Source organism: Somniosus microcephalus, chromosome 19 (assembly GCF_052327205.1).
Source record: "Somniosus microcephalus isolate GS21.2 chromosome 19, FLI_Smic_1.0, whole genome shotgun sequence".
Taxonomy (NCBI): Eukaryota; Metazoa; Chordata; class Chondrichthyes; order Squaliformes; family Somniosidae; genus Somniosus; species Somniosus microcephalus.
The window spans coordinates 77,795,887-77,808,699 of NC_141005.1; positions in this window are offsets into that span (position 1 = coordinate 77,795,887).

Here is a 12,813-nt window from a genome sequence, read left to right on the forward strand (position 1 = left end):
CACTGACCCAGTGTGATCTCCCCCCCCGCCGACACTGACCCAGTGTGACCCCCCCGACACTGACCCAGTGTGATCCCCCCCCCCCGACACTGACCCAGTGTGATCCCCCCCCCGACACTGACCCAGTGTGATCCCCCCTCCCCCGACACTGACCCAGTGTGATCTCCCCTCCCCCGACACTGACCCAGTGTGATCCCCCCCCCCGACACTGACCCAGTGTGATCCCCCCTCCCCCGACACTGACCCAGTGTGATCCCCCCCCAACACTGACCCAGTGTGATCCCCCCTCCCCCGACACTGACCCAGTGTGATCCCCCCTCCCCCGACACTGACCCAGTGTGACCCCCCCCGACACTGACCCAGTGTGACCCCCCCAACACTGACCCAGTGTGATCCCCCTCCCCCGACACTGACCCAGTGTGATCTCCCCCCCGACACTGACCCAGTGTGACCCCCCCGACACTGACCCAGTGTGACCCCCCCCGACACTGACCCAGTGACACCCCCCGACACTGACCCAGTGACCCCCCCGACACTGACCCAGTGTGACCCCCCCGACACTGACCCAGTGTGACCCCCCCGACACTGACCCAGTGTGACTCCCCCGACACTGACCCAGTGTGACCCCCCGACACTGACCCAGTGTGATCTCCCCCCCGACACTGACCCAGTGTGACCCCCCCGACACTGACCCAGTGCGATCTCCCCCCGACACTGACCCAGTGTGACCCCCCCGACACTGACCCAGTGCGATCTCCCCCCCGACACTGACCCAGTGTGACCCCCCGACACTGACCCAGTGTGATCTCCCCCCGACACTGACCCAGTGTGACCCCCCCGACACTGACCCAGTGCGATCTCCCCCCCGACACTGACCCAGTGTGACCCCCCCCCCGACACTGACCCAGTGTGATCTCCCCCCCCGACACTGACCCAGTGTGATCTCCCCCTCCCCCCGACACTGACCCAGTCTGATCTCCCCCCCCGACACTGACCCAGTCTGATCTCCCCCCCCGACACTGACCCAGTGTGATCTCCCCCCCCGACACTGACCCAGTGTGATCTCCCCCCCCCCGACACTGACCCAGTCTGATCTCCCCCCCCCGACACTGACCCAGTGTGATCCCCCCTCCCCCGACACTGACCCAGTGTGATCTCCCCCCCGACACTGACCCAGTGTGACCCCCCCGACACTGACCCAGTGTGATCCCCCCGACACTGACCCAGTGTGACCCCCCCGACACTGACCCAGTGTGATCTCCCCCCCCCCGACATTGACCCAGTGTGACCCCCCGACACTGACCCAGTGTGATCTCCCCCCCCCCCGACATTGACCCAGTGTGATCCCCCCTCCCCCGACACTGACCCAGTGTGATCTCCCCTCCCCGACACTGACCCAGTGTGAGCCCCCCTCCCCCGACACTGACCCAGTGTGACCCCCCCCGACACTGACCCAGTGTGAGCCCCCCTCCCCCGACACTGACCCAGTGTGATCCCCCTCCCCGACACTGACCCAGTGTGACCCCCCCCGACACTGACCCAGTGTGAGCCCCCCTCCCCCGACACTGACCCAGTGTGAGCCCCCCTCCCCGACACTGACCCAGTGTGACCCCCCCCGACACTGACCCAGTGTGACCCCCCCGACACTGACCCAGTGTGAGCCCCCCTCCCCCGACACTGACCCAGTGTGACCCCCCCCCGACACTGACCCAGTCTGATCTCCCCTCGCCCCGACACTGACCCAGTGTGACCCCCCCTCGCCCCGGCACTGACCCAGTCTGATCTCCCTTCGCCCCGGCACTGACCCAGTGTGACCCACCCGACACTGACCCAGTCTGATCTCCCTTCGCCCCGGCACTGACCCAGTCTGACCCACCCGACACTGACCCAGTCTGATCTCCCCTCGCCCCGACACTGACCCAGTGTGACCCCCCCCTCGCCCCGGCACTGACCCAGTGTGACCCACCCGACACTGACCCAGTGTGACCCCCCCTCGCCCCGGCACTTGACCCAGTGTGACCCACCCGACACTGACCCAGTCTGATCTCCCCTCGCCCCGGCACTGACCATGGGGTGATCCCCGCCCCTTGACACTGGCCCGGGGTGATTCCCGCCCCTCGACACTGACCCACGGGTTATCCCCCCCAACACTGACCCAGGGGTAATCAGAGTGCCCCCGGGTATGTGCAGCACCCTGGCAGCCAGTTCACCAGCTTTTAAATAAGATAAACCATGCATGCGTGGTATTTTGAATGGGCTGCGCAGCCCCTTAAAGCACCCAAGAAATAAATTGATGGGAACGTTGCTTTAGACCTATGGTTCCCAAAGCTCTCCACCACTAGGGGGTTTCCTCACCTCATGTCTGCTTCTGTTGTAGACTAATTGTTAAGAGATTGATTGCTCTGATTAGTCAACAACACCAATATCGTTGGACCATGCAACGACCAAGATGGTAGAAGGCGAACTAGATGAACCTTGATCTTTATTTGTCTCGCAATTCCTGCTCCAAAAGTGGTGATGATCATTATTATACAATTTGAATACATGTGCTCAAATACAGCGTACATGTGGAACCTGACGTGTTTTGAGATGATGTCGCCAAGATGTAGATGAGAAATAGGAGGGGGCCAAGGCCAGATCCTTGGGGGACTCCACACCTAACCACGTGTGAGCAGGAACAGAAGCCATTGCAGTTGATTCTCTGGCTACAACTGGATAGATAAGAATGGACCGGTAAGCCTGACAGCGGTAGTGGGGAAAATGCTAGAGTCTATTATAAAAGATGTAATAGCAGAGCACTTGGAAAGCAGTGACAGGATCGGACAAAGTCAACATGGATTTACAAAAGGTAAATCGTGCTTGACTAATCTACTGGAATTTTTTGAGGATGTAACTGGTAAAATAGATAAGGGAGAACCAGTGGATGTGGTGTATTTGGACTTTCAGAAGGCTTTCGATAAGGTCCCACATAAGAGATTAGCGTGCAAAATTAAGGCACATGGGATTGGGGGCAAGGTATTGACTTGGATAGAGAACTGGTTGGCAGACAGAAAGCAAAGAGTTGGAATAAACTAGTCGTTTTCCGAGTGGCAGGCAGTGACTAGTGGGGTACCGCAAGGATCGGTCCTTGGACCCCAGCTGTTCACAATATATATTAATGATCTGGACGAGGGAATTGGATGTAATATCTACAAATTTGCAGACGACACAAAGCTGGGTGGGAGGGTAAGCTGTGAGGAGGATGTCGTGAAACTCCAGTACGATTTGGACAGATTGGGTGATTGGGCAGAAAAATGGCAAATGCACTATAATGTGGATAAATGTGAGGTTATCCACTTTGGTGGCAAAAACAGGAAGGCAGATTATTTGAATGGCAATAGATTGGGAGAAGGGGAAGTGCAAAGAGACCTGGGTGTTCTTGTGCACCAGTCGCTGAAGGTAAGCATGCAGGTGCAGCAGGCGGTTAAGAAGGCAAATGGTATGTTGGCCTTCGTAGCAAGAGGGTTCGAGTACAGGAACAAGGATGTCTTGCTACAGTTGTACAGGGCCTTGGTGAGACCGCACCTTGAGTATTGTGTGCAGTTTTGGTCACCTTACCTGAGGAAGGACGTTCTTGCCATGGAAGGAGTGCAGCGAAGATTCACCAGGCTGATACCTGGGATGGCAGGAATGACGTATGAGGAGAGATTGTGTCGATTGGACTTATACTCACTGGAGTTTAGAAGATTGAGAGGGGATCTCATCGAATCCTATAAAATTCTGTCAGGCCTGGACAGACTAGATGCAGGAAGGATGTTTATGATGGCTGGGGAGTCCAGAACCAGGGGTCATAGTCTAAGGATACGGGGTAAGCCATTTAGGACTGAAATGAGGAGGAATTTCTTCACCCAGAGAGTGGTGAACCTATGGAATTCTCTGCCAGAGGGCGGTGGAGGCCAGTTCATTAAATATATTCAAGAAGGAGTTGGATATATTTCTTAAGGCTAAAGGGATCAAGGGATATGGGGAGAAGGCAGGGACAGGGTACTGAATTTGGATGATCAGCCATGATCTCATTGAATGGCGGAGCAGGCTCGAAGGGCCGAATGGCCTACTCCTGCTCCTATCTTCTATGTTTCTATGTAATGGAACCAGGCGAGGACAGTCCCACTCAGCTGGATGACAGTGGAGAGGCGTTGGAGGAGGATGGAGTGGTCAACCGTGTCAAGCCTGCAGAGAGGTCGAGAAAGACAAGAAGGGCTAGTTTACCACAGTCACATAGAAGGATATTTGTGACTTCAATGAGGGCCGTTTCGGCACTGTGGCTGGGGTGGAAACCTGATTAGAGGGATTCGAACATGGAACGATGGGCATGGATTTTGGGAGGCGACAATACTCTCAAGGACTTTTGAGAGGAAAGGGAGGTTGGAGATGGGGCGATAGTTTGCAAGGACGGAGGGGTCAAGGGTGCTTTTTTTGAGGAGGGGGATGATGACAGCAGATTTGAAAGAATGGAGACAGTACCTCAGGAGAGGGAACTGTTAATAATGTCATCTAGCATGGATGGCATGAAGGGAAATTGGGTGGTCAGTAGTTTACTGAGAATAGGGTCGAGAGAGCAGGAGGTGGGTCCTATGAAGAAGGTGAGCTCAGTGAGGGCAGATAGGAGAGAAAGGGTCACAGACCTGAAACTTTAAATCTGTTTCTCTCTCCACAGATGCTGCCTGGCCTGCTGAGTATTTCCAGCATTTTCTGTTTTTTCAGATTTCCAGCATTCGCAGTATTTTGCTATTGAACTAAAGAAAGAACATAAGAACATAAGTAGGAGCAGGAGTAGGCCATACGGCCCCTCGGGCCTGCTCCGCCATTCAATAGGGTCACGGCTGATCCGAACCTAGACTCACGTCCACTTCCCTGCCCTCTGCCCGTAACCCCGAATTCCTTTATCAGCTAGGAAACTGCCTATCTCCATTTTTAATTTATTTAATGTCGCAGCTTCCACAGCTCTCTGGGGTAGCAAATTCCATAGATTTACTACCCTCTGAGTGAAGAAGTTTCTCCTCATCTCAGTTTTGAAAGGGCAGCCCCTTATTCTAAGATTATGCCCCCTAGTTCTAGTCTCATCCATCAGTGGAAACATCCTCCCCGCATCCACCCGATCAAGCCCCCTCACAATCTTATATGTTTCGATAAGATCGCCTCTCATTCTTCTGAATTCCAATGAGTAGAGTCCCAACCTACTCAACCTTTCCTCATACGTCAACCCCCTCATCTTCAGAATCAACCGAGTGAACCTTCTCTGAACTGCCTCGAGAGCAAGTATATCTTTTCTTAAATATGGAAACCAAAACTGTACGCAGTATTCCAGGTGTGGCCTCACCAGTACCCTGTATAACTGCAGCAAGACTTCCCTGCTTTTATACTCCATCCCCCTTGCAATAAAAGCCAAGATTCCATTGGCCTTCCTGATCACCTGCTGTACCTGCATACTAACCTTCTGTGTTTCATGCACCAGGACCCCCAGATCCCTTTGTACTGTAACACTTTGCAGTTTCTCTCCATTTAGATAATAACTTGCTCTTTGATTTTTTTCTGCCAAAGTGCATAACCTCACACTTTCCAACATTATATTCCATCTGCCAAATTTTTGCCCACTCACCCAGCCTATGTCCTTTTGCAGGTTTTTTATGTCCTCCTCACTCACTGCTTTCCCTCCTATCTTTGTATCGTCGGCAAACTTGGATACGTTGCACTCGGTCCCCTCCTCCAAATCGTTAATATAGATTGTAAAGAGTTGGGGTCCCAGCACCGACACCTGCGGAACACCACCAAAGACGTGGGTTCAGGGCTAGTTCAGGGAACCATAGCTTGGTGGGAAAGAAGAAGGGAGGCATGTGGCAGAGGCAACCGAATGGATGGTCTCAATCTTTGTGACAAAGTGGTCCATGAGTGAAATGACTGAAATTACGACTGTCTGTCTCCATCAGTTACTTCTCTCGCTTGATAAGTAGCCCCTCCTCCTTACTGAGTTTTCTCATGCAGTGGCTGGAACTGACTGTCCAGCTTTCCTTTCATTCTCTTTCAGTTGTTTCCACATTAAGATTTAATGGGGGAGAAATTGGCTGACCCCCGAAAACGGGGGCAGAGATTGTGGTGGGTGATTAATCTGCACCCGTTCATTGCGTTACAGGCAGCACAGTAAATTCGTGCGGTTTTACGATTGCTGCGTGTGCTTTTCATTGGCTGTACGCAACAGCAGGGGGGCCCACTATCACCAGTGGCTGCCACTTCTTAAAGGCAGACTGCACCTCTTAAAGGGGGGTGCATTGAGGCTGCAAGAAGTGGTGGGAGTCATTTTAAAACTGATTCTGTGCTCTGATGCTTCGAGCCATGACTGAACATATGAGAGCGAGCAGCAAGGTTTTTAGACACTGCGCTGGCGGTCTTGGTGGAAGAGCTGGGAAGTGATTGGTTGGTGAGTATTTCTCTTTTTTAAACTTTAACTCTGTAGTTTATAGTTACTAGGGTCTTTTCTGGTGTAGCAGGGACTGTAGGTAGACTATACAAGCGCCTTAGAGATATCTTTAATTGGTGTTAGTGAATTAAATTTAAATTAATTAAAGGGAAGGTCATGCCAGGAGAGCCCAGCCCCGTGATGTGCTCCTCTTGCTCTATGTGGGAATTCAGGGACACTGCCCCTGATGACCACGTGTGCAGGAAATGCATCCATCTGCAGCTACTAGCAGACCGCACTGAGGCGCTGGAGCTGCGGGTGGATATGTTGTTGAGCATTCACGATGCTGAGAGGGTCGTGGATAGCACGTTTAGTGAGTTGGTCACACCGCAGGGAAGGGCTGCACAGGAAGATAGGAAATGGGTGACCACCAGGCGGAGCAATAGAAGCAGGCAGGTAGTGCAGGAGACCCCTGTGACCATTCCCCTCTCAAACAGGTATACCGCTTTGGATACTGTTGAGGGGGATGACTCACCAGGGGAAGGCAGCAGCAGCCAACTTCCTGGCACTGGGGATGCTCCTGCTGCCCAGGAAGGGGGGAAAAAGAGTGGGAGAGCAATAGTGGTAGGGGATTCTATAGTAAGGGGAACAGATAGGCGTTTCTGTGGCCGTAGACGTGAATCCAGGATGGTTTGTTGCCTCCCTGGTGCCAGGGTCAAGGATATCACTGAGCGGCTGCAGGGCATTCTGGAGGGGGAGGGTGAACAGCCAGAGGTCGTGGTCCACATTGGTACCAACGACATAGGTAAAAAGAGGGATGAGGTCCTGCAGCAAGAATTTAGGGAGCTAGGTGAAGGATTAAAGAGCAGGACCTCAAAGGTTGTAATCTCTGGATTACTCCCGGTGCCACGTGCTAGTGGGTATAGGAATAGGAAGATAGAACAGATGAATGCGTGGCTAAAGGGATGGTGCAGGGGGGAGGGCTTTAGTTTCCTGGATCACTGGGTCTGCTTCTGGGAAAGGTGGGACTTGTACAAGTCGGACGGTTTACACCTGAACCAGAGGGGAACCAATATCCTTGCGGGGAGGTTTGCTAGCACTGCTGGGGGGGGTTTAAACTAACTTGGCAGGGGGATGGGGTACAGAGTGGAGCTATAGTAGGGGGTGATTTACAGCCAAATACAGAGGAAAAAACAAGTCAGCTGGGAAGGCAGAGCAAATATGTGAAGGCAAAAGGGAATATGGCAGGGCTGGAAGGCATATATTTTAATGCAAGGAGTCTTGCAAATAAGGTGGATGAACTGAAGTTGTTGTTGAACACATGGGAGTACGATATTGTTGCTATCACGGAGACATGGTTGAGGGAGGGTCAGGACTGGCAGCTCAATATTCCGGGGTATAGAATCTTCAGGCGAGACAGAGGGGGGTGTAAAAGGGGAGGGGGTGTTGCAATATTAATTAACGAGTCAATTACTGCTGTAAGGAGGGACGATATATTAGCGGGTTCCTCTAATGAGGCCATATGGGTAGAACTTAAAAACAAAAAGGGGGCAAGCACTTTGCTGGGAGTGTACTATAGGCCCCCAAACAGTCAGGGGGAGATAGAGGAACAGATATGTAGGCAAATCTCAGAGAAGTGCGAAAATAATAGGGTAATAATAGTGGGGGATTTCAACTTCCCCAATATTAATTGGGATAGTCAGAGTGTGAAAGGCTTAGAGGGTGCAGAATTCTTAAAGTGCATCCAGGAGAGCTTTTTGAGCCAACATGTAGAAAGTCCTACAAGAGAGGGGGCGGTACTGGACCTAATTCTAGGGAATGTAGCCGGGCAAGTGGTGGAAGTGTCAGTAGGAGAGCATTTTGGCGACAGTGACCATAATTCGGTGAGATTTAAGGTGGTCATGGAAAAAGACAAAGACGGCCCGGAAATAAGGGTTCTAAATTGGGGGAAGGCCGATTTTAATATGATAAGGCAGGATCTGGCCAAAGTGGACTGGGAGCAGCTGCTTATAGGAAAATCCACATCAAAGCAGTGGGAGACTTTCAGAAGGGAAATGGAGAGAGTACAACGCCAACATGTTCCCGTAAAGGTCAAGAGTGGGACCAACAAGCAAAGGGAACCTTGGATGACAAGGGATATACAAAAATGCATTAGGAAAAAAAGGGGGGCTTTTGGCAGGTCCAAAAGACTAAAGACGGAGGAAGCCCTAGAGGAGTATAAAAAGTGCAGGGGCATACTTAAAAAAGAAATTAGGAGGGCGAGGAGGGGCCATGAAATAACACTGGCGAGCAAAATAAAGGAAAATCCTAAGATGTTTTATAAGTATATTAAGGGCAAGAGGATAACCAGGGAAAGGGCCCATTAGGGACCAAAGTGGCAATCTGTGTGTAGAGCCAGATGATGTAGGCGGGGTTTTAAATGAATTTTTTGCATCTGTGTTCACTATGGAGAAAGACGATGCAGACATAGAAATCGGGCAAGGGGACTGTGACATACTTGGAACATATTAGCATCGAGAGGGAGGAGGTGCTAGCGGTTTTAGCAGGCCAAAAAGTGGATAAATCCCCAGGCCCGGACGAGATGTATCCCAGGCTGCTGTGGGAGGCAAAGGAGGAGATTGCAGGGGCTCTGACACAAATTTTCAGAGCCTCTCTGGCCACAGGGGATGTACCAGAGGACTGGAGAACAGCTAATGTAGTACCATTATACAAGAAGGGTAGCAGGGATAAACCAGGGAATTACAGGCCAGTGAGCCGAACATCTGTGGTAGGGAAATTATTGGAAAAAATTCTGAGGGACAAAATTAGTCTCCACTTGGAGAGGCAAGGATTAATCGGGGATAGTCAGCATGGCTTTGTCAAGGGTAAATCATGTCTGACCAATCTGATTGAATTTTTCAAGGGGGTGACCAGGGGGGTGGATGAGGGAAATGCTGTGGATGTGGTTTACATGGACTTCAGTAAAGCTTTTGACAAAGTCCCGCATAGGAGACTGGTCAAGAAGGTAAGAGCCCATGGGATCCAGGGTGCCTTGGCGCGTTGGATCCTAAACTGGCTGAGTGGCAGGAGGCAGAGGGTGATGGTCGAAGGTTGTTTTTGTGACTGGAAGCCTGTGTCCAGTGGGGTACCTCAGGGATCGGTGCTGGGTCCCTTGTTGTTTGTGATCTACATAAATGATTTGGATGAGAATGTGAAAGGTATGATCAGTAAGTTCGCAGATGACACGAAAATTGGTGGGGTGGTAAATTGCGAGGAGGAAAGCCTCAGGCTACAGGATGCTATAAACGGGTTGGTCAGATGGGCGGAAAAGTGGCAAATGGAATTTAACCCTGAAAAGTGCGAGGTGATGCATTTTGGACGGACAAATAAGGCAAGGGAATACACAATGAGTGGTAGGACCCTAGGAAGTACAGAGGGTCAGAGGGACCTTGGTGTACATGTACATAGATCCCTGAAGGCAGCGGAACAAGTAGATAAGGTGGTTAAAAAGGCATATGGGATACTTGCCTTCATTAGCCGAGGCATAGAATATAAGAGCAGGGAGGTTATGATGGAGCTGTACAAAACGCTGGTGAGGCCACAGCTGGAGTACTGTGTGCAGTTCTGGTCACCTCACTATAGGAAGGATGTGATTGCTTTGGAGAGGGTGCAGAGGAGATTCACCAGGATGTTACCTGGGATGGAGCGCCTCAGCTATGAAGAAAGACTAAACAGGCTGGGGTTGTTTTCCTTGGAGCAAAGAAGGCTGAGGGGGGACCTGATTGAGGTGTACAAAATGATGAGGGGTACAAAATGATGAGGGGCATAGATAGGGTAGACAAAGAGGAACTTTTCCCCTTAGTAGGGGGGTCAATAACAAGGGGGCATAGATTCAGGGTAAGGGGCAGGAGATTTAGAGGGGATTTGAGGAGGAACTTTTTCACCCAGAGGGTGGTTGGAATGTGGAACTCAATGCCTAAAAGGGTGGTAGAAGCAGGAACCCTCACAGCATTCAAGAAGCATTTGGATGAGCACTTGAAATGCCATTGCATACAAGGCTATGGACCAAATGCTGGAAAATGGGATTAGACTGGAGAGGGATGGATGGGCGGCGCAGACACGATGGGCCGAAGGGCCTCTTTCTGTGCTGTAAAACTCTATGACTATGACTCTAAGGAGGAGAGATGTCCTGTATCCGCTGGGGGGTGGGGAGCAGGAGACCCTCCAGACAGAAGCTGAAGAGGCAGTGGGAAGAAGTAACTGCAGAGGTCAATGCCAGGAGTGTTGCTCCAAGAAACATAGAAGATAGGAGCAGGAGTAGGCCATTCGGCCCCTCAAGCCTGCTCCGCCATTCAATGCGATCATGGCTGATAGATACATAGATACATAGAAGATAGGAGCAGGAGTAGGCCATTCGGCCCTTCGTGCCTGCTCCGCCATTCGATGAGATCATGGCTGATCCTTTAATTCAGTATCCCGTCCCCGCCTTCTCTCCGTAACCCTTAACCCCTTTTGCCCGTAGAAATATATCTAATTCCCTCTTAAATATATTTAATGAGCTGGCGTACACTGCCCTCTGTGGCAATGAGTTCCACAGGTTCACCACTCTCTGAGTGAAGAAATTCCCCCTCATCTCTGTCCTAAATGGTTTAGCCCTTATCCTTAAATTATGTCCTCTAGTTCTGTTCTCACCCGCCAAGGGAAACATTCCTTCTGCATCCAGTCTGTCTAGACCTGTCAGAATTTTATACACTTCTATGAGGTCCCCTCTCAATCTTCTAAACTCCAGTGTGTACATCCCTAAACTACATAGTCTCTCCTCATAGGTCATCCAAATTCAGTACCCTGTCCCTGCTTTCTCCCCATATCCCTTTAGCCTTAAGAAATATATCTAACTCCTTCTTGAATATATTTAATGAATTGACCTCAACTGCCTTTTGTGGTACAGAATTCCACAGGTTCACCACTCTCTGGGTGAAGAAATTCCTTATCTGTCCTAAATGGCTTACCCCTTATCCTTAGACTGTGACCCCTGGTTCTGGACTCCCCGGCCATCGAGACCATCCTTCCTGCATCTAGTCTGTCTAGTCCTGTTAGAATTTTATAAGTTTCAATGAGATCCCCTCTCATTCTTCTAAACTCCAGCGAATATAAGCCCAATCGACCCAATCTCTCCTCATACATCATTCCTGCCATCCCAGGTATCAGTCTGGTGAATCTTCGCTGCACTCCCTCCATGGCAAGAACATCCTTCCTCAGATAAGGTGACCAAAACTGCACACAATACCCAAGGTGTGGTCTCACCAAGGCCCTGTACAACTGCAGCAAGACATCCTTGTTCCTGTACTCTAATCCTCTCGCTATGAAGGCCAACATACCATTTGCCTTCTTAACCGCCTGCTGCACCTGCATGCTTACCTTCAGCGACCGGTGCACAAGGACACCCAGGTCTCATTGCACTTCCCCTTCTCCCAATCTATTGCCGTTCAGATAATAATCTGCCTTCCTGTTTTTGCCACCAAAGTGGATAACCTCGCATTTATCCACATTATACTGCATCTGCCATGCAGCTGCCCAATCACCCAACCTGTCCAAATCATACTGGAGTTTCTCGGCATCCTTCTCACAGCACACACGCCCAGCCAGCTTTGTGTCATCTGCAAACTTGGAGATATTACATCTAGTTCCCTCGTCTAGATCATTAATATAAATTCTGAACAGCTGGGGTCCTAGCACCGATCCCTGCGGTACCCCACTAGTCACTGCCTGCCACTCGGAAAAAGACCCGTTTATTCCAACATGGATGCAGTGCAGAAAGAAGTTTAAAGATCCCACAGGAGTTGTCAACATCAGTGAGTTCATCTTCAAATGGCATATCCGACCAACTGCACCACTAGCCTCATCCACTGCTCCCCATCACCCACCTACCTACCAACAATTTCTATCAATCAGTACTCAACCGTAACATTCATATGCTTTAGCTCATCCTCACACCCGTAGCACTGTTGCAAGCCTCACACTCACAACCAGTAACCGGCAAGTGCTCAATAATCCCTTTAAGTAACGCTGGTGGGGGGTCCTTCATGCCGTTTGACGTCATGTTCAGCTGTGGGAGGGCTGGAGCGTGGCCTTTGAAAATGGCAGTGCTGGTGTCAAATCAGCTTTGCACACTGACGTCATAATCTGCCTGCTCTGCATGGTGCCAGCGGTCGTTAGCTGTACACACGCAAACTCCTTTACCAAGATGGCATTGGGCGCACTTCCCATCGGAAGTGTACGCACACATCGCGGACACCATTTTCAAATGTTGGAAGACGTGTCACGCCTAAAAACCCAATTTCTCCCCCACTTTCTTTTAGTTTCTAAGATTTGTTTCAAAAATGTCTGATTAAACGAGAAAG